The following is a 5,725-nucleotide window of genomic DNA, read 5'->3' as shown; positions in this document are numbered from 1 at the left end:
TGAGTCAGCATAGCCAAGGACTCTTTAAGACGCAACGAGACCACTGTAAAACCAACCGTGGATAGGCGGACCACTAGACGTCGAACCCCAATTTCATATCATACATCTGTCGGAAAAGATATCCTAAGAGCTACTTGAATTCCCACTTATAAACTCCCGAAATTTTCCGGTTATGCAATCAGGTGTTGGGGATATAGGGGAAGCATAATATCTCACCCAAAACTAACAAATCCTACATCCAGATGTATCCATCCTTCAAACCAAGAAACCTTCGGAAATCATTTACCTCAACCTTCGAAAAGCATCCGTTATACAAGTTATGGCAATACTCCCGAACTCCCGCCCCAGTACTGGGTGGTGTCGAGGTTATCTCACCAACAACTGCATAAAAGAGATTTTCGATGTCGGCGAAACTCAGGTATTCCAGAACTGCAACGATAAAATTGTGACGACAACACCTCGGAGCTCAACTCCCCGGGACACTGCCACAACCCCTAAATGTCAGGAGGCACCAAGAACAATGTTCTCGTCACAAAACCATCGGAACGATTCCAAGATACCTGCGTGATCCTAACAAAATTTAGTGAAATTTGAGAAGAGAAGAGTCAAAACTCTACGTCAGGATGCCTCACCAGAGCGACGAAAGGACTGAGGAGTAAAAAGAATTCCTACTCTCCGATATATATAATCCTAAATGACTCAAAACATTTTTTTCTAGACTCAACAACGCCAGCGATTCGATCAAGCAGGGGGCTCCTAAAGTCAGGGAAGGCTCTGATTACCAACTTGTAATGCCCTCGATGCGGCTATATCTCCCACGTGTCAAAGCACGACTTAGAGGCATAACCGCATTGAAAGCAATGTCGCAAGTGAGGTAATCTTCACACAACCCATGTAATACATAAGGGAAAGAGTTACATAGTTGGCTTACAATCGCCACTTCACATAATTACATGAATAAAGCATTACATCAACCAGATACAATCAAGGTCCGACTGTGGAACCAAAATAAAAGAAGACTACCCCAAAAGCTACACAGATCCCCGATCGTCCCAACTGGGCTCCACTACTGATCAACTGGAAACGGAACAACACTACGAACATAATCTTCATCGAGCTCCTCCTTGAACTCGGTTGCGTCACTTGCACGGTTCAACTACACCTGCAAGCTAGTTTTGGAAGTAACTGTGAGTCACGGGGACTCAGCAATCTCACACCCTCGCGATAAAGACTATTTAAGCTTATAGGTGGGGTAAAGGTATGAGGTGGAGCTGCAGCAAGCGACTAGCATATTTGGTGGCTAACATACGCAAATGAGAGCGAGAAGACAAGGCCAAGCACGGTCGAGAAACTATGATCAAGAAGTGATCCTAGATCAACCTACGGCAAGCATTACTCCAACATCGTGTTCACGTTCCGGACTCCACCGGAAACAGACCATCACGGCTACACATGCGGGTGATGCATTTTAATAAAGTTAGGTTTTAGGTTTTCTACAATCAGACATTAACAAATTCCCATCTGCCCATAACCGCGGGCACGGCTTTCGAAAGTTCAAATCCCTGCAGGGGTGTCCCAACTTAGCCCATCACAAGCTCTCACGGTCAACGAAGGATATTCCTTCTCCCAATACAATCCGATCAGACTCGGTATCCCGGTTACAAGACATCCTCGATAATGGTAAAACAAGTCCAGCAAGACCACCCGCTGTGCCGACAAATCCCAATAGGGGGTGCACATATCTCGTTCTCAGGGCACACCGGATAAGCTAAGCGTACGGGAGCCAATGTAACCCAAGATGCCAAGGGACGGCCCCGCACGGTGCTCTGGGTTGGACCAACACTTAGACAAGCACTGGCCCGGGGGTTTAAAATAAAGATGACCCTCGGGATGCGCGACTCCCAAGGGAAAAAGGCTAGGTGGCGAATGGTAAAACCAAGGTTGGGCCTTGCTGGAGGAGTTTTATTTAAAGCGAACTGTCAAGGGGTTCCCATTATAACCCAACCGTGTAAGGAACGCAAAATTCGGGAACATAACACCGATATGACGGAAACTAGGGCGGCAAGAGTGGAACAAATCACCAGGCATAAGGCCGAGCCTTCCACCCTTTACCAAGTATATAGATGCATTAATATAAATAAGAGGTATTGTGATATCCCAACAAAGTAACCATGTTCCAAACATGGAACAAGCTCCAATCTTCACCTGCAACTAACAATGCTATAAGAGGGGCTAAGCAAAGCGGTAACATAGCCAAACAACGGTTTGCTAGGACAAGGTGGTTTAGAGGCTTGGCTTACAATATGGGAGGCATGATAAGCAAGTGGTAGGTATCGCAGCATAGGCATAGCAAAAGAGTGAGCATCTAGCAAGCAAAGATAGAAGTGATTTCAAGGGTATGGTCATCTTGCCTGAGATCCCGAAAGGAAGAAGAACGAGTCCATGAAGAAGACAAATGGTCGTAGCCAACGAATCCTCACAAACGCAACGTTATAAGAACCAACCCGAAGAAGCAACACCGGAAAGGAGCAAACAACATAGTAAACAACCATCACATAAACATGGCATGATGCACAAACAATTATGATGCATGTTCGGTTTAATGAGGCATGGCATGGCAAAATGCACAAACAACCCTACGTATTAAGTGGAGCTCAATATGCAACTCCGTTGCATATTGACGAAACACCACATGACTTATTTAGTTCTCTCTCGTTTATGTACCCAACAAGATTAAATGTTTTTAGCATGGCAAGAGGTGAAGCATAATGAAACTACCTTTCTAGGCAAGTTTAAATGAGGCCGGAACAACAAAACAACAAGTCCGGAAACTCCTCATGTGCATATTTTAGGTTTGGTACTGATCTGCCCTAAACACAATTTTTAGGGTTGTTAAACATGCAAAGTGATTCCACCATGTTAAACTAGGCATTATTCTACCCCATTTACATATAAAGTTTATTAAATTTGGAGCTACGGTTATTTAGTTATGAAATAAACCATTTTAGCATGGCATAAGAGTAAAATTACACAAACAGCAATTTAAACATTTTAAGCATGGGTGAAAGTGTCAAATTATTAATCTACACAAAATTCTAAGCAAGTTTCATATATAAAGTTTTTACATGCGATGCTTAGTTTGTGAATTAAGATATGCATGAAGTCTAGGGACTAATATGCAAAACTGAAATTCCCTGCATAAAAGATAAATTTGTTGACATGTCGCGATGGCTGCACGACTAAGTCCTTCTAGGACATCTGCCGTGACAAAACCACGACAGTTGGCGCCCACCGTGGGGCAATCGCACGATGGTTTCCGGTTCTTGGAGGGCCGCTTTGAAGGACTCGAGGGCTACGCTGTAGGCCGGATGACTAAGAATCATCGCGGCAAGCTCTACATCGACGACGCAAGCTGGGGCCCCGAGGCCAGCTCAATTGAGTACGGGTACCGGGTCCCCTTTGGTAGCATTCACGTTTTCATTGGCAAGATCGGTGAACCGGGCCCTGAGCCGGACATCTGCACCGACCTCGTCGAGACGGCTCAGCATGCGCGATCCGCCCGGGTTAAACCGGCCATGAAGCGTGCCTTCGTGGGAGTCATCCATGGGGGAAGTTATGAGGACGGGTCAGAATTTCACGGCGCGACCATCGTTTGTTCCGGTGACGAATCTTCGACCGGAGAAACCGAATCTCTTTATCAGCTACAAGATGGCCAGATTGGGAGCTATTCCGATGGCGACAGTATTCCGGACCCCTCTGATCTGCCCAACCGGGTTGGAATATTCATGGCCGGAACACAAGCAGCGCTTCATTCTTCGACAGCTGCGGCAACGATCTCCGGTTCAGCAGCGGTGACGGCTGCCGGGGCAGGAGGCCCTGTGCGCCCGCCGGCTCAGGTTCTATCAGAACTATTTGATGCGTTGGCTGTGCTTATGGCGGAAGTTAATCCGCCGGATAAGGACGTTCACAACGCGGAGATTGCAAAGGTAAAGGAACAGATCACCCAGGCCAAGGCGGATCTGGCGGCTGAGGACACCAGGATGGCCACAGAGCGGGCCGCTTTAGACGCACAGGCCTACATGCTTATGTTGGACCAGAGCGCGTCGCATGAAGTCATGAGGAGGAAGCACCGATCCCGCTTACCTCCGGTTTTCGAGGCCAGAGACCTTTTCAACACTCCAGGACCAAGAGCCGGCAATCCGCTGGAGGGAAACCGGGCAAAAGCCCCTGGGACCGGTGCACCGGTTCAGCCTTGTGAGATGGACCCGCCTCGTCAAAACACCGTTATACCTCAGGCTGCTTTAACACCTCCGGGTCACTACTCCAACCCAATGGACAATCTTGTTGCCGCTGCTGCACGGTTGGAGGCCATTCCAATTGAAGGTGACTCGCCACAGGCAGTAGAGACGTGACGGGTCAAGGAACTTCTGAGGATAGCTTTGGCCCAATAGGAAGCGTACTCGTACAGCCGCGACCGGATCCACTCGACCCCCCGTCCAAGCCAGAGCTATAGCAGACATATGGATGAACCAGCAGTGTCGAGTAATGAACGACATGGGGCACCCCGTGACAACAACCCGGCAGGTGGTGCTGATAACGCTCAAGGAGTGGTGGACCGGGCCCGCGCGCGCAGGGAGGCCGAGTTAGCCACACAGCATCAGGCTCGGCAGCTCACGCCGGTTCGTCCAACCACCTTGACTGAACCTGGTGTTACTTCTAGTTCTTTGGGGGTGCCTTGCCTTATCCCCGCTTTACGCAACGTGCGCCTGCCCAAGGATTTCAAAGGCCCGCGCAAGGTACCAAATTACACGGCGGATCAACCTCCGGAGACATGGGTGGAGAGCTATGAGATGGCCATGGAGATGCTTGATGTGGATGACGCGGCGTGTGCGAAATACTTCACCATGATGCTTGAAGGAACGGCCCGTACTTGGTTAAAAAGCTTGCCGGCTAATTCTATCAGTTCATGGGCCCAATTACGAGCCCGGTTTATCAGCAATTTCAAGGATACCTGTAAACAGCCTATGTCGATAGTGGACTTAGCTACATGCATCCAGGAGGAAGGAGAATCAACGACTCATTGGTGCGCCGGGTTTCACAAGTGTTGCACTCCTCAGACCGCATCAACGCTGACACTGCAGTATTAACCCTAGAAGGCAACTGCCGGTTTGGGCCCCAGAAGCCGAAGTTGGGACGGATGAAGTGTCATTGCACTGACATGGGGACCCTCATGGCCGCTTTGGTGAAATATGCTGATTCTGATAGTACCAAGGATCCCGAATCCGATGATGACAAGACAGGGAAAGGGAAGAAGAACAGTAGCTCCAAAGGTCAGCAGCATCACTGGGCAGGCAATGGTGGTGGAGGCAAGCGTAAAGCGGATGGTAACATGGACTTTGTGGCTAATACCAACGCACAGGACAATGGCCAGCGACGCAAGGGTAGACCGAAAAATCAATATGGAGCACCCAACCCTAACCCAAACTACCTAAACTATCTGCTAAGCCAGCCCTGTCCAAGACATGGGACGAAGGAGGCGCCAGCAAACCACCTTTGGAAGGATTGCTTTATTATGCAGGAGTTCAAGAATTCTAATAATTTCCGGTATGATCACGAATCTGGCGGTGGCTCAGGATCCGGGCCAGGTTACGGTGGAGGAAGTTCCGGTTCAGGATTCAATGGTAATTCGGGCGGACATACTGGTCAAAATAGTCAGAACAGCCAG

This window comes from Triticum urartu, chromosome 5A (genome assembly GCF_056163025.1).
Source record: "Triticum urartu cultivar PI428250 chromosome 5A, HENAU_Tu73, whole genome shotgun sequence".
In the NCBI taxonomy this organism is placed as follows: domain Eukaryota; kingdom Viridiplantae; phylum Streptophyta; class Magnoliopsida; order Poales; family Poaceae; genus Triticum; species Triticum urartu.
This window is presented reverse-complemented; position numbering follows the sequence as displayed.